The 22,252-nt window shown below is 41.4% G+C and overlaps 1 protein-coding gene across 1 annotated transcript in view; it reads left to right on the top strand.

Moving 5' to 3' along the window:
* Positions 1 to 2,596: 2,596 nt before the first annotated feature.
* Positions 2,597 to 22,252, top strand: part of ppp1r16b (protein phosphatase 1, regulatory subunit 16B) — a 77,815-nt gene continuing 58,159 nt past the window's right edge. Inside the window, exon 1 of the mRNA XM_086040315.1 lies at positions 2,597 to 2,775. The gene's annotated coding sequence lies outside the window, so the exon portion shown is untranslated. The remainder of the gene's footprint in view (positions 2,776 to 22,252) is intronic.

Below are 22,252 nucleotides of genomic sequence, written 5' to 3'. Positions count from 1 at the left end.
ATAAAGTCAAATTGTGGCGACCAGGAATCCTGCCTGTCCACACCATACACTTGAGTACAACAGACAAAGAGAGAAATAATAGCCAGAGTGATTACAAAACAAAGTAAGCACTTGATGATGGGGGCATACTCCATCATTGTTGACGTGCTAATATCTTAATGGTGGGGGTTGACTGCGGAGAGACAGACGCAGTGCTGTTGGCGCTCATCCGAGACAAAGATAGATACATAAAAGGAGACACCGCCTCAACGGAGGCATGCCTAGCGGATTTATGATACACTTTTAAATGGCGTCTCCTGAAAAATGTGAAGACAAAGTATTGATTATTTTGTCACCAGTTTGTAGGAATCCAAGCATAGTGTGTTTGTGCCACGTGTCAGTGTAAAACAGCCTTGGTTTTGTTCCGAAAAGAAGTAACCCAAAGGAAGCTACATGGGTGCAAATCCATAAAATATGTAGCAAGTCAAATCTTTAAACTTGCGACCAGCGAGATTGGGGTTAAGTGGAGAGGGAGCGGTGGGGAGGCTGGGAACCAATACCGTACTACGTGAAAAGCATTATGGCTTGACCCACATTTTCACATCACAACACTCCACTAGTTTTATTCTTCCATTTTGTGAGAGGCTCAACCTTGATTGACTCCACGTCAAGCAACCAATGGCTCGTCTCATGAAAATGTCAGAGCCTTTCGGATATTATGTGATCTGGAGTAGCGGTTAACATTTCACAGTCAGACTTTCTGGATTCAGGTTTTGGCCTACGGTGGGGATTTTGCATGTTCCATTCCCTAATTTCCCTGAGCCTCCAACACTTGTCCTGCGATTGATTGGTGACCAGTCCAGGGTGGATTCCTGCTTTTCTTCCCAAAACTCTGCTGGGATAGGCTCCAGCTCACCTGTAACCCTTCAACCAACTGGTGAGGGACCATTCCAGGGTTCAATGTAGTTTGCGCGGGCCGGTGCGGCTGCCTGCGAACTATGCGTCCCTGGCTGATTCCATTCAGTGCTTGAGTAAGGTAAATACAAAACTTTTTTTTTTCTTGTATTGTGCTATATTGGTTGATGCAGTCATGCAAGATACACCAGCGTATACGGTACATGTAAAAATAATTCTTAATATATTCATAAATAATGTGTTTTGCATTTTTAGTAGGTGGTAGATCATTTTGACTCGGTCATGTCATAAGTAGCTCTCAGGCTGAAAAAGTGCGGGCACCCCTGCTCTAGCGCGTAACCCTGTGATTGAACGCCCAATACCGGGTGGAACCTGCTTCGCTCTGTAAAGGTAAGCTGGGATAGGCTCTAGCTCACCCGCAATTCTGCGATTAGATCAGCAGGGAAGCAACAGACAAACTAACAAGAAGGTAACCAGAAAGACAAGACTTCTTGGAAGCCATGTTAGAAATGTTCCATTTCAAGGTGGACTCTCATGATGCTATTATTCCTACTTAATGCATGCACGCACACACACACACATACGCACAGACTAATACACGCGCACACCCCCACCCTCCCACACACACACACACACACACACGGAAACATCATTTGCTGTGCTTAGAAATTTCCATTTCATAGTGGAGTCATGACTCTGTATTAAATATTCTAATTCCAATAAAAATATAATAAACCTACATTAGCATAAAATGCACAATATCAAGTCGTCTACTAATAGATGCTGTATATAAGTCATTAAATCTATGTTTCTCACTCTCTCGGTCATTTATGCACTAGCAAGTTTAATTCCCACTAAGAAACAAGAAACAACATGAGACAAACCCTAAGTAGCAGGCCACCTCCTTGCCAATTTATATTTTGTAACTTCCTATATATGAATAATTTAAACTGTGGATATACAATAAACTATAATCCCAAAACAATGAATTTAAGATACTTTAAAACCCATCTTGCGTTACCCTTGAAAATAAATGTTTTACAATTGATTTGATTTAAAAAAATATGCACAGTAATTGCATTTTTTTGCCTTTACAATCGGTAAAAATAACTATTATCAAGGGATAACAAAGTCTCCATTGTGGGGTGGCTTTTTAATAGCCAATGAATAAGAAAGAAAAAAAATGCTTGAATAAGAATTTCCCCATGTTATTATGGAGGAAGACTATTTTTCAATGGAGGAGCTATACTGCAGTCCACCTCCACTCCCCCCCCCCTTCGTTAAAGTTAATGAGCAATAATATTTATGTTTTTTTAAATTTATTTTTACCCATTCACTGGAAAAAGGTAAGTATAACTTAGTTCTGGGGCTGGAACAGATTAATTGCATTTCCATTCATTTAACAGGGAAATATAATCTCGATTTAAGAACATTTCAGGTTACAGCCAGGCTCACAATACCAACTAAATTCATAACCTAACAGGTGAGTTTTTCAGCGAATGGAATAGGTCTCCCCCTCCCCCCAAAAAAGAAAAGAAAAAATGAAAAAAATGAATAAGCCTCTGCGAACAGTTATAACTGCAAGTACCTGTATTCCTTTTTCTGCTCAACTGGTGGTGGGGGGTGGGGGCTCCGCGGTGCACCCCTGCCTCACACTGCGCCTCCATCCTCCTCCTCCTCCTCTTAGCCCCGCCCTCCAGAAGACCAACTACACGCACACACGCATACTGACTTTTCTAACACACACGCACACATACACACACTGCATAGCTAAGCAGCTCGGCGAATCTCCACTATAACGGGACAAGTTTAACCCACCGGGATAACCACCGAGCTCTCGCCGCTGTTCTCCCCGCATTGAGCGCCAGTCCCCGGGCAGAGGTGAGTGGCGACGAGCCGGACGTGTTGCCGAACTCCCCGAGAAGCGATTTCCTTTTCGAGGAGGAAAAAAGAGTCTTGCCTCACCATTCGGGACCCTTTTCTTCTCCCAATTCGTCTTCTTTTGGGAGCAGTTTTAGCTAGTTAGCTCACTTTTACCGGCTTCCAGAATGACACCGAGCGCTTGGATGAACGTGGCCGGCGTCTCAGCTGCGGTAAACCGGGGGGCTGTTTGGAGATTAATGGGGCAGGCTTCGACATCCTTTCTCTGGTGGAGATGTTGCTGTTACGCCGCTGTTACGGTTCACATGTGCTCCAGACTTTGGCCGCTCCTGGGACAACGACAGCTACTGCATCTAAGCATTTTAAAAAAAGCAAAAAACAAAAAAAAAAACTAACTTTTTTTTTTTACGGTGGGCCTCGCTTTATTTATTAAGTTTTTGGCATTGTTAATTTCTCAATTTTTAGTCTTCATAATTTACTCCATCTTCCGCCCACATTCTACAAACATGCATGTTAGGTTCAGTGAAGACCCTAAATTGTCCATCAGTGGAAACTGAGTGTGAATGCATGGTTGTCAATATTTATGACCTGTGACTGACCGGTGACGAGTCCAGGGTGCACCCCGCTTCTCTCGCCAAGCCAGCTGGCATTGAAGACCTTAAAATTGTCCATAGGTGTGAAACTTGTTTGCCTTGCACTTGTGACGAGTCCACAGTGTACCCTGCTTTGCTTACCCAAAAAGTTCACTGGAATAGTATCCAGCTCATCGGTGACACTAATGAGGTCAAGTGCTAAAGAAAAAAGATGGAGGTCATCTAAGATGTTTAAAGTCAATATGTGTGCATCTTAATTCATTTCTTGTTAATTTCAGGTAATTTCTCAATTTGTTTCCTTTAGCCTTGTGCACGATGCACCAACTAAGTGCTTTGACTCATTTGGATTATGTATAATCAATGATGAAAAGCTTTGACAGTCTTTGGAAAATTCTAAATATCCATCCATCCATTATCGATACCGCTTATCCTCAGAAGGGTCGCAGGGCGGGCTGGAGCCTATCCCAGCTGTCTTCGGGCAGTAGGCGGGGGACACCCTGAATTGGTTGCCAGCCAATCGCAGGGCACACAGAGACAAACATCCGCACTCACAATCACACCTAGGGGCAATTTAGAGAGTCCAATCAACTTACCATGCATGTTTTTGGAATGTGGGAGGAAACCGGAGTACCCGGAGAAAACCCACGCAGGCACGGGGAGAACATGCAAACTCCACACAGGGAGCAGGCCGGAGCCGGGATCGAACCCACGGCCTCTGAACTGTGAGGCGGACGTGCTAACCAGTCGCCCACCGTGCCGCCAAATCCTAAATAACTAATCCTAAATAATTAACTCAATAATTTATAATGACAATTTAAAAAGACAATTGAACATGTGAAACTCATTCTTTAGATTCACTACACAATGACATATTTCATGATTTTATCTTTGTAGAAGTTTAACCTCCATCTTATAAACAGAAACTTAAAAGTCACCATTTTAAGAAATTAGCATATCGTCACTGTCATGTGAAAAACACTTATCTCCATTTTTTTTTCATTTTCTTATTTTTACGTGAATCATGTTTCTACGTTACAGACATCGCATTAAAGTGAAAATGACAAAAGTTTCCAAAATTTTCACAGGACAGCGACGATATGACAGTAACACTCCAGAAATATTCTTAATGCAGAAATTTGGAAGGCTTTGGTCTTCTGAAAAGTATCTTTCAGTGTTAAATTAATCTGTATAATGCATGAGTTTCACATTTTCAATTGAGCTGCAGATACAAATCAACTTTTTTTGCAGTATTCTAATTTATTCAGATGGCACCTGTAGCATGGTTGTTATTATTCTTACATCTCCCGTATACACGTTACACGTTGGGTTAAATATATTGAGGCTTTTTCCGAAAACAGCTCCACTGAGGTTTTACTTACTTTTTAGAATTGCATGGTGGGCAGGATGGCCCACAAGCCAAACGTTAGCCACCCCTTTTCAAAATTATGAGCTCTGGCTCGACCCATTGATCAGTGTGATTGTATGGACTTGTTAACGTGACAATTAGAATGGCTATTGATTAACTACATGCTGGTTACATTAATCAAACATAGCCAATGTCAAACACCATCTCACGAGTGTTCCATTTGGAGGGAGCCTCGCTTGCCTCCGTTGGTGTTGCCTTCATGTACTGTTGAACGCAAGCGCACGATACACACATGCACTAATGGAAACATCATTGGCTGTGTTTGTCTCACTTGTGATGGTGTGGGCTGCTGAGGCAACGGCGGTCTTTAAATGTTTGATGTGCCGAGCGGTCCCGAGCTCTTTCTACTGCTGCTCCTCGCCAGCTGCTGGTTACAGAGACGCTCTTGTCAACATGCATGCGAATGTGTGTGTGTGTGTATCCGCTGCATACAGACCTGCTTGCCAACACTCCAGTTTTACCTTGGTGTATCTGAATCATTATGAAGCTAACCATTTGTGTTTTCCACAATGGTTTAAAAGCACAACAAAGAGAAACTTTTCAGGCCGATAATTAACGTACTAACCGGACCACATGTGTATGTCTTTTTTTAAAAATGTTGGTCCTCCTCAGAGTATTAAACTAAAGTGGGGTACACATAACCATTTTTAACATATGAAACAATTTTTTAAATGTGAGAGACCACGCACGTGACAAGGAAAAACATCGTCAAGTGTGTTCTTACAGCTCCTATAGTGTGTGGTGCACTCGAGGTGACTAACACAGTTATATCCCCACCAACAATCGTGAGTCTCCTCCCCAAAACCGAATGTCTGTCGTAGCACCAAGACGGACCTGCGAGAGGCAGCATGGTGCCACAGGGCGAAAAGAAGAAGTGTAGTCATTGTAGAAGAAGAAGCGGAACAACCGTTAGCTTATCTGGCAGCTACATTGCGATGGCAAACTCGTCTCCTTGGTTATTGCGGTGAAAGACTTGCGAGACACATACAAACGTTCAACACAACCAGTTGCTCCTCTATATGTGTTTGGAAACAGTGCAAGCTTCAGGTCGCTTCCTAATTAGCTATTGATTCATTTCACTTCACAATCCCGTCAGGAAACTGGTGTTGATCATACGTAAGAATTTGCAATGGTAAATATTGAACCGGTTTTAACACTTATGATTGTTAAGTCTGAAAAAATGCTCTTAAAATAAAATACAGCGCTGTTTAGGTACGTGCTTACCTCGTGTGATCTAGCATGACTTAAAAATCTCATCTGAGATCATTCGTGTATGGTTGCACCAGTGTTTATCGAAGAATGCAATCATTATTGACGCCAACTTCTTAAATGAGTTCCATCAGCTCTGGCATTGAGAGACAAACCATCTGTTCATGAAGCTATGACAAAGGTTCACCAGTGATAGCTTGACTGTGTTCTTATTGTTTTTTTTTGTTTTTTTTTGTTCAATTTCATGCTTAACTAGTGACATTGTGTATAGTCAGTACAGTCAATATCCATTTTAGACTTTTCAACAGGCTTTCTGCTACTGTTGATGCATCACTAAATTTAACTGCACATGGATTAAAGTGATTTTGTTTTGGCTTTTGGTTTGCATGACAACAGAGTTTTGGAGCTGGAAAATGCAAACATTTGATAACACGGTTACTAATTTCATATAAAAACATTTGTCTAAGGAAACAAATATGTTAAGACAATGGAGGACATTGGGAAAAGAGTAAATTTGTTGTCCAGCAATGTAACATTACTTCCACACATCCATGGATGGATGAGTACTAAATCTGTCAAAGTACTCTTGTACTAATTGTGTTTTACACCTTTTCTTGTTCCGGGAAAAAAAAAATATTGGCTTTATCGGGTCATGTTTTTAATTCAATCATATTTCGTGTACTTGACGTGCAAGATGGCTGTTTTCATACAAATGCATTCAGATAGGGGTGTTCCGATCAGAATTGTATGCCGCCGATTATGTTACCAATTATCCATGAGTGAGATCGGCTGTTCCGATACCGATCACAAGGATTAGCTGCACATTTTTTTGTTGTAAAGCAGCTCACTTAACGATTATTTTAATAATCGATTAATCTGTCAATTATTTTTTTAGATTAATTGATAAATCAGATTAAAAAAAACATTCTTTCCAAATGTCCATCCTTTTCTTGTACAAAAACAGAAATGGCACAAACGTCTTAGGATTCAGTTACTGATTTGGTCTGTAATGGGCAGTTTTAAGAAAAGTGGGCGGGGATGCTAAACTGCACACAGGCTGATCTCTAATTGGCTGCAGGCTGCAAATTACAAGCTGTGGGTGATTGTTTTGTGAAATCGTAATGGAAGGCATCGAGCGCCATATGCCAAGCACATACTTTGACACGGAAATCGGCCGATCACCTTCAGTGACCGATTGATTAGAGCAGTGGTTTTCAAACTCTGTGCCGTGGCACACTGTTGTGCCGCGAGATATTGTCAGGTGTGCTGTGGGAAATGATCTGATTTGTGTGCCTGTGCGGTCTAGCGCCTGGCAGCATAATCATGTCTTTACTACATTGTAGTACTCTTCCGTACCAGTAGGTAGCAGCAGCAGCAGGTAGCTAATTGTCTTTGTTTAGAGACAAGCGAATTAGTGACACGTTTATCCAAACAGGCCCATGTTTCACACAGAGTAAGCATCAATATGTCATGTCATGTCATGTCATCTTCCAAACCGCTTATCCTATACAGGGTCGCGGGGAGTTGCTGGAGCCAGCATCAATATGGAACATTATAAAATACTTTTTTCTTTGTGTTTATTTAATTCCTATTCATGATATTATCGTATAATGTCATTCTTCAATGTTAAAAAATGCTTATATAAACAATATAACACTTATATTGTTAAAATAAGCTTTCCTTTTTTCACAACTTCAGCTGGTGGTGTGCTGCGGGACTTTTTTCAATGAAAGAAATGTGCCTTGATCAAAAAAGCTTGAAAAACACTGGATTAGAGCACGACTAATTCAGACTCAATGTAAATTCGTAAATTACATAGATATTGTGATTTACCGTTGATGGGTTTCTTCCGACATGTTGATTATACACATTCGCTGTACCTGATACTATTGGTTTCATGGGCAAATTTCACCCCTAATTTTCAGTTATTATAGTACTGTCACTGCATTTAGGAACTGGGATCTTTTTGACAACATTGTCGAAAAATATAACACCTTTTTACTCATACATTGTCGTATGAAGGCCTTTGTAATGTCTAGCGTCTTTGCTATGGAAGTGCAGTATGCCAGGTCCAAAAGGATTCCCAAGAAACCGTTTTCTGGTCAAGAGGTGTCCGGATATGATGTCTATTGTCATGCGTTTCTTTTTGCGAGCGTAGTTCAGTTCTCCATTCAGGCACTTGGTGTCGTCAGTCATCATGAGCACCACATCGATGACCGGCGACCTCATGTTATTGGTTTGAATCCAGGATCAGACCATGCTGAGCAAGGGCGTTCCCTTCCCTTCCCCGAAATTCTCAAGAAAAGATATGTTGTTTTTTTTTAGAGCTTATACAAGCAGCATTTCATCTGGTGTTTGAAAAGGTTAAAGCGTGTGGCTGTGCATCAGCAAATTGAGATTCCTCTGAGCTGTCCTCACCGCTCCGCTGCCTCCAGAAGTACTTTTGCACCCTAACTCATGTTTAATTATTCTGCCGTTCTCAGATTTGGCTGTGTCCCATTAAATATTGATAGCCACGCAGCCAAAATCAAAGCAAAATATTGGCTTTGACTTTAACCTCTTGTGTTAAATGTGGTCATTCCTCACAGGAAGTCCCATCCTCACTTTTGCAAAGCTGCTCCTTGACCTCCTGCCGATTAAGACGTCTTCACTTAGCCGGGCCGGTTCGCTTGCTTACTGCGGAAAAAGCGATTACACTAGATCAGTGTTCTGATCGCCGGGCTGTCTGTTAATCTGCCGTCTTGATAGAGCGAAGGGCAAATCTTGGGGACAGCAACGGAGGCTACACAGAGGTCCTCGAACTCCTCCACCCAATTTCCCGGCTATTTGCGGTCGCCGTTTCCCAAAGCTCTGCACTTGTTCCACTCATGTTGATTTAAATGTGTGTAGGTTGTACTCCTTCCTGTGGGATCGAGGAATAAAACTGATGAGACTTTTGGATTTGCTGCCAGATAAAACTAATAAGGTGGCTTTAAAATAATGGAGTGGGGTAGAATCAAAGGTATTTTCTTGCATAGGGCCTTAAGGTGATCAGCACCCTGTGGTTAGGATGCAGTGACCACTTGCTGGTTGAATACCAATAGCATTGGCTTCAACATCCTGCTGTCCTATAAGATGGATGCTAATGTCCACTACACAGCTAAAACCTTGTGTCGGATGTCTATGTACGGCCTTCAGTACATTAGTTGTCTTTTTCAGTTCATTTACACAGGAACTGCATGGAAGGAGCTCAGCCAATCACAGGCTGGGAGGCTCTGTTGAACAGGAAGTGATCTCAGGGTTTGTTCAGGAAGGTGTTTGACTGAAGGAGGCTGGCGGCGGGGGGGGCATTGTCAACGTTTTTTCCTCACATTGTTGTGGAAATCTCAGTCTCTCTTCACACGGAATTCTCTCCTGATGGCCATGGCAACACAGTCGTTGAAGACAAAGTGCCGCCGAGGTAGTCAGTAGCACCTTTTTAAACGTTGAACTTTGAAGACAAAGTGCCGCCCAGGTAGTCAGTAGCACCTTTTTAAACTGATTTACCAGCCTTTTTCCAAGTTAGAGTTCTCAATAAAACACCACAGGCACGGAATCGAGGGGAGCTTGTCGTTTCGCTGGCAATCTGCCTGTGTGATGTTTCTCACTCAACACTCGAGATGGGCAGATCGACAATGTTTACGAATATGGCCAGGGGGTCGCGGCCGGAAGGGCACCCAGGTCAAGGGGGTGGAGGGTCGCGGCCGGACGGGCAAAAAAGGGTCAAGTGCCCAGCTCTGCAAAATGCTAATAGTATTTTAAAACGGAAGTCAACCCGAACATATTTTTTTCAAGAATATGTTCCATGTAAGTCACGGCTGACCTGTTTTTTGAAGCTGAGCCGTGATTGGTCGTTACCTGAGCCCTGAGCATATGTGATGTCATTTTCAGTCGACAGAAGTGACAAAATGGCCTTCCCCTGAGAAGGCTAAACAAGGCTGGATTTTGATGCTTAACTCATACTCCACAAATGCAATATTAATCAGAATGCCGTGTTTCAATTAGTTGGCCTGCTGGGAACGTATTCTTGAAAAAAAAATGGTTTGGGTTGATTTCCGCTTTAGGCATCACCGAAGCCATTATGAAAACATTTTTAAACAGACAACACTAATTGGCATTTCTTAATGTTTTATTCTTATATCCTTATTGCCTTATTTTCCAGATGGCCAGAAGATTTACTTTCTTTTCCCCATGTAATTAGGAATGTCAAATTTGTTTCAATACATTTACAACGAGAATATTTACCCAACCATTCTAGAGAGAGAGAACAAGCAGATTCAACCAGTGCGATGTCTAAAAAAAAAATCATTTCAGCTATGGAAGTTGAGCTACTGTATATCCATGCGGACCTCCACTATAGTAAAACCCCTTTGGGGAATTATGTTTTTTTTTTTTTTTTTTTTTTTTTTTTTTTAATGAGTGATAGGCTATTCTCGTTCCTATTGTAATTGTTGCTCTTATTCCTCTGTGTTACATGATTGTTTAGTGTTCCATTCCGCTAACCACATGGTTTGCCCATGGCTGCAATTAGTCACATTTGTGCAATGTAATTTGTTGTGTGTGCACTCTATTCTGTTTATTCTTTTATCTGTGTTTCCTCTTTCATTGATGATTGTGCCGAATGAATGAGTATTTGTTTCCGAAGTTTGCTGCTATTTGGAGGGGAAAATGAAGCTGTTATCTAATGTCGATTTGTACATATCCAATAAGTGAATAAGGACATTTGATTTAAGGTCAGCGGAATGTTGCGCGCAGGGAGACTTCGTGAGAAGCTTGCCGGAGATATTTTTCATGAACTTTCTCCCTCGTGTTGAGTCATTTTTAATGTCTGCTTGGCCTCTGCACCCACTGGCCTAAAAGGGATCACGTGGATCCTGTGCCTAGTGGTGCCTGGTCCGGGATAAGCTGCACTCAAAGTGTGTTTGTGCGTGAGTCTTAGTGTTTTGTGGTTTGTTCTTTTGTTAAGTTGGAGCATTTTACTGCATATTTTTCCTTTCACACACACACTCTCTTTGAACCATTTGATTTTAGCTAGCAGCATTTTGCGGGTTTAAAAATTAGACAGAGGATGTCTTTTAACTCACTTCGTATCTGTTGACATATTGATGAAACATGTCTGAATGCCTCTATTGAAGAGTTCTCAAAAAAAGCACAACAGTGCATTTATTTATAAAAATCGAGTCTGGACAAGACACAGGCTCATCCCCAATTCATTCATTGCATTTTGAAGGAATAAAAGGCAAAATACAGGGCGGGTGACTGTAACCAAGTATTACAAAATGCCAGTCGACATGGTGCTGACTGGTCACTACTACTGCCCGGAGCTTTTAGCTGAACTGACTCATGAAGTAACAACAAATCGTGCTCATGGAATTACAGTCTATTAAAATGTGAGCGACTTTTCAGTCAATTAACAAGCTATTAACACTTTTGATTCTAATGGAAAAAAGTCCGCGTTTTCACACACTAATGGACTGGTGGAAAGTAAAGGTTTGAAATACACTACCTAAATACTACACAGCAGTGCAGCATTGCACTTCTGTGATTGATCACACGCTGACATCTGGGAGCCCCTTCTTTCCTTTGTCATTGTAACGAGACAAGTCGAACGGCAGCTGCGGTTTCAATCATTTCAGCCACCGCCGGACGACAGACCTTGTAAGTGGCGTGCGTCTACCGATCTTTCGTTTATGAAAGGAACTCGTATCCGCTCAGGCAGATCGCAGCCTTCTTGATTCCTCTCTCTTAATGAGACAGTCCGCTTGAGATTCATCAACAAACCTTGCCTTGTCATTTTTTTTTTTACGATTGATTTTTTGCCCAAAGATAGAAAAGAAAACAGTCAATACACTGTATGTCTTTGCACACCGGTATTGACAATCCATTCTCTGTTGTCGTCACTGATTCAAACTGTCATTATTTAAACGGTGTGAGAAGTCAACCACTGTATGTGTGAAACGGTAATCGCTCTGTGAGGGGTATAGGAGCTAAAGACACGAGTTATTGTCACTCCCACCCAAAAAGCCTTTATAATTGTCGATATTATTAGTTTAAATTGTAAATACACCACAAACTATGATTCCAAAACATTTCAATATCATTTCATACTCATCTTACAACATTACCCCAAAAGCTTACAGATTATTTGATTTAGAAAAAAAGGCACCTAAAGTGTGCATGTTCATCTCTCCTAACCTCCATGAACGACCCAGGCTTAAGTAGCTCCTCCCCGACATGCACAACTTCTCTCAATCCAGATGTATCACTTCAACATATTTCCTTTAGCCCAATTCCTATTTAGACAGGGTTTAGGAGCTTTTGTGACACATTAGAGCATTATAGAAGGACCACAAACAATACAACTGTACATGAAAAAAACAAAACAATAAAACTTGATTTCTCTGAACACATGCCCTTTATTGACGAATGCGGAGGTCGTTGTAAAAGTCGCATCTCATTTTTTAAACATTAAATATCACAGACAAGTGTAAAAAGAAGTTGATCACCGTGTCTGTGGAGTTTAATTATTTATCTGTTTCTTCAGGTCTAAAAGGCTGTCTCGTGAACACGATTTATCGATTGTTAGAGTTTAAATATGTGTAACGTTAAGAACACTGGTTGTGTGTGGCTTATATGTTCACAGTCCATACAGAGCATTCTATTATGTTTCCCTGGATAAAACCTCCAGAGAGTACTTGCCCATGCAGAGCACAAACTGTCCTGTAATGGGGGGAAAAACTATTTAGATGGAACGCCCTCTCGTCCCATTTGAGTTTTTATAGCGCCGTAAGATAAGAACACCCATCATGCCCATTTCCCCCCCCCCCCCCACCTCCGTCTTTGCACAGCGTTAAGCGGGCCAGTGCAGCAGCCTCAGTACACACTCGTCTCGCCCGGGCATCAGATTAGAAGTGACACTTACTGCAGGCTGGCTGAGTCTCAGTCTTGTTTACCCTCGCCCGGCCATCATTAGGCAGTGAAATGACTCAAGAGTGAGAGAAAAGGATACAAACAGGGACAGGGGAGAAAGAAAAACAAATGTTTTTAGGAAAGAAACAAGCACGAAAGGGAATTCCCCAAAGGCCGTGCAGTGAAGTGCAGCAGGAAGTAACCTGGATGCCGGGGTGTTTTTTTTTACCCCCTTAAATATAAATACACATGCAGATTTTTACAGCCCGTGTCGTCTGTGCGGAGCAAATGGAGGAGTTACCCCCGCCCAGGTCACGACAGAGAGCTCGTGAAACACGTAAAAGTTGCAGGCCAGTCAGAGGCCTTTTGTTCACTTGGAAAATTGAGTCCTGAAAAAAAAAAAAAAAAAAAAAATGAGCCAGGCGATGCTTTTCCTTTTGAAGAGATAGTTTGGAGAAAGGCGATCAATCGAGGTATTCTCCGGCTGTAAAGCCCTGGTTCTGGCTGTAAACTTGCTCTGCGGCCGCAAACCTGCACGTAGCTGATGAAATGATAAGAAATGAAGATGGAAGAGCAATTAATGCAGAACCCAATAGTGACAGCCTCGGTTGTTTTGATGGTCAACTAATTTTAAGCCCAGTGAAACACTGCACAAGAGTTGCTTGGGTCCTCTGTGTCTCATTAGTGTAGACTCTGTCAAAGCAAACTTCCTTTTGATAATGGATCATAGTTGATGACAATACAGTACAGTAGCTGGCCTTAGATCAGTGCTTCTCAAACTTTTTCACATGAAAGACTACTTAAAGCGGATATATTATGGGAAACTGAATTTTCGGCCATGGCGGCCCCGATCAACCGAAACGTATTGCACCGTGGTATTTTAGCCTATTTTTCCAACGTTCCACCATGGTATCCGTGATGGACTGTTGGGGGTCGGGTTTGCCAAGTCCAGAAGCTCAAAGGGTGATTACCGTTCAGCCCGCGGTCTACCGCTAATGTCAGAATGCTCCTTCTACAGCCTACTTTGTACCCTCTTTTTCTAGCCCCGCTGAACTACATTTCTGAGTGGGTGCAAATCACCCACTGCAGTACAAACGAAAAAGGAAGCACCCATTTGTTGATTGTATTTTCACCCATGGAGGCAGCACTTCATCACCAAGCTGCCGAATTGCACCCGTCTATTAGTTGGTGGATCCGTGTGGTACTTATATGTCAATTGGTAAGAACTCTTGTAATTGTGTGGAATTGTTTATTCATTGTGTGGTGATGCAACTGGGAACAAATGAGGGGCATTACTTGATGCTGTTGATTCAGTCTTAACTTGAGTGTCGTCTTTCTAAAGAAGCCCAACATGACGTCAACTACACCTTACATCAATGCTACGGCACAACTCCCCAGGGCAGCATTAACATTCTCAACCTTGGCATTGAAATGTCATTCAGAACAATCAATGAGAGATTCTCCCATATCTGCAAAAATAAGAATTGATTGTTAATTCTCCTCATGGTGGATTGAAGAAATGAGGTCAAACTATGTACCGGTAGTTATGATCCGAGGTCTTTGAAAGTTACATGGCTTCATAGCTTTGCTACAGCAGCTTTGAAAAACTGTGATAGAATTGCTTTTTCCTATGAAGCTAATGTGGAAATAAAATATTTATAAGACTCAGGCAGCAGTGCTACCAACACATCATGAAAGTATAAGAATACCGTTAATGATCATTCAGTCCGCAGATGTAATAATAATACACGAGTCAATGTGACCTTCTGCTCAAGAGTAGTGCAGTAAAAGGTTTGAGAGTTTATGTGTTCAAAAAAAAAAAAAAAACAAGAAGTGTACAAAGTATCCAGTGAGATCATGCTTCACTTTGCTCACTGCTCAGAAGTCTGGGGCGAGGACGTGCTCTTGACACCGTGGTGGCCTCACACATGAGCATGAAATATTTACATGCGTAACAAGTGTCCGAATCTGTTGTCAAAGCTTGACATGGTGTTGCACTTTTTATGGTATGTATTTTTCCATCTCAAATATTCACCTTGGCACAGTACAGTGGACAATCAGTTAGCATGTTTGCCTCACAGTTCTAAGCTTCGTGGGTTTGAACCGCAGTGCCGCATTTCCTGTGTGCAGTTTGCTGTTTATTCTCCCTGTGTTTGCATGGGTTTTCTTTTTAGTCCCACAGTCCAAAGACTTACATTGAAGGTTTTAAATTGTCCATAGGGGTGAATGTAAGTGTGAATGGTTGTTTGTCAGTACTATGCATGCCCTGCAATTGCCTGCCGACCAGTCCAGGATGTACCCCACCTCTCTCTCACCCTAAGTCCGCTGGGAAATATTGGAAACAGGAGTTCAGATCATTCCGAGCCAATGGGCATCCTTCTTAGCACACAGCAGAAGCTACAGTTTTCTGTGGATCATGACGGTGCCCACGGCATTTGAGTCGAATTGTTATCATCTTGTGGTGTTGTAATAGAGCCGGTCTACAGAGTCCAGATTGACTACAAAGCCGATTGAAGACAACACACTGGCGAGACTGTGTCAGACAGGTCCGAGTGTAGAGAATTAGCGACCTGGCCGTGGAGAAAGAGAAATTTGTGAGACGAACCAGATGGAAAAATCGATGCGAGCATACAGAGTTTGAAGGAATTCGGAGCATCAGGAGTGACATCTATCTATTATTACATCTAGTACATGTGGTTAAAAGCTGGTAGAAACTGAACAAAACCTTTTGGAGGAGTTTGTTTTTGAAGGAAATGTTCAAATTGACACTAAAATGGAAAAACAAAATGGAAAACTTCCTGTGTCTTTTCAGGTATAGATTCATGAGACCTTTTTGCGGGTCTAATCAATGAACAAAGTTCAAGCAAACATCACCCGTCTGTGTCATATACAGTGCCCTCCATAATTATTGGCACCTCTGGTTTAGATGTGTTTAAAGCCTTAAAATCAATTAATTTTTTTAATTGGAGAAGCATACTCTCAAATTGTAGACATGGTTCATCAGACACAGAATCAAGCTCCTCCTATGACCATCTCAGTCCCCAGACCTGATTTGATGTAAAATAGTTCTTAATGTGGGATTTTTTTCCCCACTGAATAAATGCAGGGCGGCACGGTGATCGACTGGTTAGCACGTCCGCCTCACAGTTCAGAGGTCGTGGGTTCGATCCCGGCTCCGGCCTCCCTGTGTGGAGTTTGCATGTTCTCCCCGTGCCTGCGTGGGTTTTCTCCGGGTATTTCGGTTTCCTCCCACATTCCAAAAACATGCATGGTAAGTTGATTGGATACTCTAAATTGCCCCTAGGTGTGATTGTGAGTGCGGATGTTCGTCTCTGTGTGCCCTGTGATTGGCTGGCAACCAATTCAGGGTGTCCCCCGCCTACTGCCCGAAGACAGCTGGGATAGGCTCCAGCACGCCCGCGACCCTTGTGAGGATAAGTGGTATGGATAATGAATGAATGAATGAATAAATAAATGAACATTAATTAAGGTTGAGTTTTCCTCTTTTTGCTCCTCTATTATTTTGAAAAAAATGAATGTATTATAGAAGCTAAAGAAAGCATCTTAACCAGGGGTGCCAAAAAAAAAATAATTCAAGTTTGGTAATAACAATTTGGTAACTTTTAGGACATGCGTTCTTGAGACTTTTTTGTGGGTTTACTCATGATCGACATGCTTGCCAAATTGCTCAGTGAAACAGGGTTCTTTCGTTACACAAGACGAAAACTTTGTTGGTAAGGTTTAATGGCGAGTCATCATCCATCACTCTCGCTGCCATGTTCCGCACACACACTGTGACAACAACTCAACACTTTTGCAATTTTGTGTCACCAGTCTGTCGAATATGTAGTTCAAATTTGGTAGCTAATATCTATCGGACAAGTTAGTTTTTGAAGGACTTAAATGTCCAAAATAACCCTAAAATGGCAAAATCCGATGCTTTTCTGGACATGGCTTCTTCAGACTTTTTGATCAGTCTACTCATAATAAACATGTCGACCAAAAATTTGGTCTGCCGATTTTGGGCATTGTTTTTGTGATAAATAAATATTATTTTTCAATTTGGTGGGTTTTGCAGTATGAGAAAGCCCTTAAAATGGTGTCAAATTTGCTGATGGATCCCATCACTCGGCAACACCCTCTATAGCTTTTTGTCTAGTACACTGTCTGCCGTCTCCGGGTGTACTCGATCATTGCGGCAGGGGAGATGACGTCCCTAGAATGAGGAGATACGTTCTCTCCAAGCCGCCAGCGAGTCCAGTGCCAACTAGGACAAGTCACCCAGACAGAATCAAAATGTCCTCCAAGAGGATGCCCCGGTGAGAGAGAGGAGGAGGGCGAAGAGAAGAGATTGTTCAAGTGGCGCGTCGCTGCAGCAGCTCCCCAAATGCATCTTAGCCTCTTTATCGTTGCAGCGTTTATAAGAAGCGCGTCTACAAGACGGGATGGGGTGTATTGTTGTTGCCGTCATAAAATCTTTATTCTTGGTACAGGCAATTTTCACTGCTGTACAAGTGTAAATAAAGAAGGTAGTCATAGGCTTGAATCTATCACAGTGGACTTTTGGTGAGAGTAGCGGGGTAGGACCTAGACTGGTCACCACTATATCACAGGGCATGGGCCGGCTGCCGGGTTCAAGATTTATTGTGGTGTAAAAAATTCACAGTTTAAAAATTACTCGCACTTTCCATCCAGTATATGAGCTTTTTTTTTTTTTTTTGTGAGTCGTCAAAGTTACACAACCCCTCCCACTCCCGTTTTAGTGAGCAGTCGGCGAAAAGTTGACTTTTCCCCTTGTCGGTTACAAGGATATGCAAAACGTACTTATGAAGAGTTGCTGCTAGAGGAGGTAATATAAAGTACTTTATTTTGTTTTGTTTTTAAAAATAAAATAGATTGCGCTAAATGGAAAAGAAAGTTTCCATGATTTCCATTTCAAAACTATATATTTTAGAGCGGCGGCACGGTGGTCGACTGGTTAGCACGTCCGCCTCACAGTTCAGAGGTCGCGGGTTCGATCCCGGCTCCGGCCTCCCTGTGTGGAGTTTGCATGTTCTCCCCGTGCCTGCGTGGGTTTTCTCCGGGCACTCCGGTTTCCTCCCACATTCCAAAAAACATGCATGGTAAGTTGATTGGATACTCTAAATTGCCCCTAGGTGTGATTGTGAGTGCGGATGTTTGTCTCTGTGTGCCCTGCGATTGGCTGGCAACCAGTTCAGGGTGTCCCCCGCCTACTGCCCAAAGACAGCTGGGATAGGCTCCAGCACGCCCCGCGACCCTTGTGAGGAGAAGTGGTACAGATAATGGATGGATGGATATTTTAGAGCTGTAATTCCAATACCATGAAAGCATGAAACCGCAACATTTTTGCTCAACGTTATCATACTCTCAGAATCGGATACCTGCCCATGCTTGGATACCGACAAACACATTCAAATTCACATTCACATTTCCACCTATGGACAATTTAGAGTCTTCAATTAAACAAACATATTTACAGTAGAATGGCCTGAGCCAAGATTCAAACACAGAGCTTTTGATTGTCAGGCACACTTGCTACAACACATACGTCCACATATACAGATACTTACCACCCAAGAAATAAACAAAACAAAAAAACAAACAAACAAACAAAAAAAAACATCAACCTGCTACTAAAGTTAAAGTAAAATACAGTTCACCATGTACAACTCCGACTTACGTATGTACAAATTTGGGTTACACCACCGAAGGACGAGAACTCCGTTGCAAACCTAGGACCTGCTGTAATTGACTGAAGTGGAGCTGCTGTGTGTTCATGTCTGCGTTCACTCACTCTGACTTGGGTGTGAACTGGCCACAGGGGTCAGTTTTTGGGCTAATGGCTGATGGCAGAGAGGTCAGGGTTCAGATTGTGCTGCACCAGTCAAAAGTGACTAACTTCCTGTTTTAATGGCTCTGTAGTCTGGCCTTTTTTTTTTTCAGCGTTCCTTTAACTCTGCCTCCTGGCCCAAAATATTTCCCATGATACCACAGTGAGCACTTATGGGGTGTTAGACTGACACCCTACAATTGTTAAGTGTTTTAGTGGCTAATTCACAACCATGGATCGACCCCTTAAATTGAAAGAGTTGTGCATTATCATGCTTTCTGCTAACATCTAAACCCTAGTTTTCCGATTTGCTTTAATAAAGAAGAGATGACAAGTGCCCACAGATTTTATAAAGCCGTTCTACCCTCTGCTCACTTATGACCAGGTGGCTTTATTGGGATTTAGGCTTGCCTGGTGGAACTATTTTAACTTTCTCCTCAACAAAATATGAATTGTTGTAGAATGCTATGAACCGGAGTGGACCTATCCTGTTAATTTGGGAACATTTTGCACCTCACTGGACACATGTGCGGAAGCCTATCGAAATACAATGCTAACATGATAACCGTTGCTATGCTAACATAAAGCAAGAAAGCAACTTTACTAAAAAAATAGAAATCAAAACACTATGGTAGATGGATAACAATCTCAATTCATGACCCGAAGTTGCATAATAGTTCAAAGAAGAACTGATGAAATACAGTATTGTACCAACATGCTCACATATAACAAGAACGTAGATTGAGAATTACAGTATTTCACATCACAACTTGTAGTTGTACTGTTTAAAATGAGAAATTTAGTCTGGTATATTTTAAAAGGAGAATTGACAAAAAATAAACATGCTCAGTTTGGCATGCTAACACATTGCAATTTGCGTAAAAAAGCGCAATGGTAAATTGCAAACAATCTCACATCATGCCCTGTAGTCAGGTCCCATTTCAAAGAAGACTTTATAAAATGCTGCTAACAGTCGGTAGTTTCACATTTTACATTGCTGTTTTTCTTCTTATCATTTTGCATGACTAATATCACAAACAAAAGGTCAAGAAAATTATTATGATATGCCATGTAATAACCCATATTAAGAAGTGTGCTTAACACCTTTTTAATCTTTAGAATTCCAGGCACGGAAGTGTCTCTGAGTGGCCTTAAACTATAATCAGCCACCATAGAGGTGCAGAAACTTGAAAATAAAGAACATAATGTAAAAGTTTGACATTGTCTTAAAGTTGAGTTCAAATGTTTATTCCTACATTTTTTTTTTTTACTGAGTGAGCATGATCATCAGCTTCAAATCACAATAAAATCTCTTTCAGATCACTGGATTGAGGTCACTGGGAAATTGTAATCATCATTATAGAGGTGATTATGGATATGTATAATATAGATAATGCTCATCACATTTCGCAACTAATACACACAAATCTCAAGAGCTTACTGATTATGCAACATTTACATTGTCATTCCGCTTCATATTCATATTAGGAGATTTTCCATTCCTCTGTACTCAAGTTGCTGTCTTGCTGTATGTTAGCATACTGACTGTTAGCTTCACTTGTACCTAATTCATTACAGTGCGTGATTATCGGTCCAAAGTGTTTTAGGTATTAAGGTTGTGGTCTTGCTATATGTTAGCATGTCCACCAGCAAACTAGTCAGTGTGGTGTGACCACCATTATGCCTCACAGAGTGAAACACATCTCCTTTGGCTTTTATTTTGCGCAGACTAAAGTACATCTGTGCAATTATCATGCTATTTAATTAGCATCTTGTTACACCACACGTGATGTACAGTAGATGGATTATGTTGGCAAAGGAGAAATGCTTACTAGCACAGATTTCAACAGATTTGGTACAGAGAAATTGGTCTTTTGAGTACATAGAAAAAGTCTAAGTTTTTTTTTCTTTTTTTTTTTTTACTAGGAGCACCGTGGCCTCTAACCTGAAATTTTAGGGGTGCAAGTAGAAAATTTAGGTCAACCATGAATCACAAATTGACTTGAGAACTAGATATTCACTTCACATTTCCACTCATTTTCATTCTATTTCTGATAAATGGGCGGACGTGTGGAAGTTTATCAGTAAGAAAAAAATTATTCAAAAACAACCTTAGCAAATTTATTGGTTACACATTTGCATGTAGATGAAAAATTTCGTTGCATTGTCTAACATTTTACGGGCAAAATGCCACCATTGCCCTGGTTTAGACCATGATAAATGGAAGCAAAAAGCGGTGCATTTATATTTTTGGGCAGAGTAAGTAGGAATATTGCATATTTTTTGTCCAATGGGGGAACCTGCCACTGTATATTTTTTTCCACTTTCCTTGAGTTGCGTCCCTATACCTTTGATTACATAGCTTACGAGATGTGTGGTTTATTGATGCACACGGGGGAGTCGTGTCATGATTGTTATTTTGTTTTGTTTTGAAGTCAAAATAGCACACGAGAGAAACAGCGTCCTCCTTGTCATGTCGACAAATGAGACTTTTTGTGTTGTGAACCTGACTGCCAAAACAAGACACACATTAACGGTTCCTCACCGCCAAAAACAAAAAATCTATTCAACGGCTGGCAAGGATGTTTATCATTGCTCCCGCAATTCTCTCAGATGAGCTGCATCCAATTGAGACAGCCCCGCTTTTTTCCCCTCCTCTCCATAAAAATGTGCAGTGCACTGTAGCATTCCTATCTGCTGCCAGGGAGCTGATTGAGGTCAATCTGTGATTTGCAAGCCTTGGACCCCGGGGAGCGGCGGTGATATCACAGCGGGGGCTCACAGCTCCTCGTTCTCTCTTCATATCTTCACGTTTGTCTACAAATACTGCACTCACGCTTCTTCAACTCTGCTTACCAATTTGGACATTCAAATCATGAAGAAGCTGCTGCTCATAAAGTTGAAATCATCGCTGTTTATTCCTATTTAAATGCATAGATAATCCTTTTTGCTGGTACAATAAATAAGATATTAGGGAAAATAAATAAGGCTATATCACAATCATTTCATGGAAGGAAGTAAATAACATGTTAATCCAACTTCATGAGGAACAGTGTAATGTGATGAGAAAAATGACAATTGTACACTAGTCTGTTATAAAAGTATGAGACCAAAGTCATAATATTACAAGAATAATGAAAATAGGTCGTAATTTGACAAGATAAAGTCATAATGTTAGGTGACTTGAACTGAATATTATGAAAATAATTTTAAAGATTTTTCACTCCAATAGAGACCACACAGTACAAGAATAAGGTATTAATATTACAATAATACAATCGTAATATAATTTCATGAAGATAATACTCATTCAGATATAATACATACTTATAAACGTACTTTTTTCATCTCCTGCAATGGACTCCAGCAAGTCAATTTATGCTTCGGCCATGTAGACGTGGTGCACGGTGCACCTGTCCTCCACAGAAATTAAAGGGAATGAGAGGAACTGCTTCCATTGGTCGGGAAGCA

The sequence above is a fragment of the Filicampus tigris genome, chromosome 9 (genome assembly GCF_054856515.1).
Source record: "Filicampus tigris isolate MCC_2025a chromosome 9, RoL_Ftig_1.0, whole genome shotgun sequence".
Classification (NCBI taxonomy): Eukaryota; Metazoa; Chordata; class Actinopteri; order Syngnathiformes; family Syngnathidae; genus Filicampus; species Filicampus tigris.
Note: the sequence above shows the minus strand (reverse complement) of the source record. Positions and strands in the feature narration are given on the sequence as shown.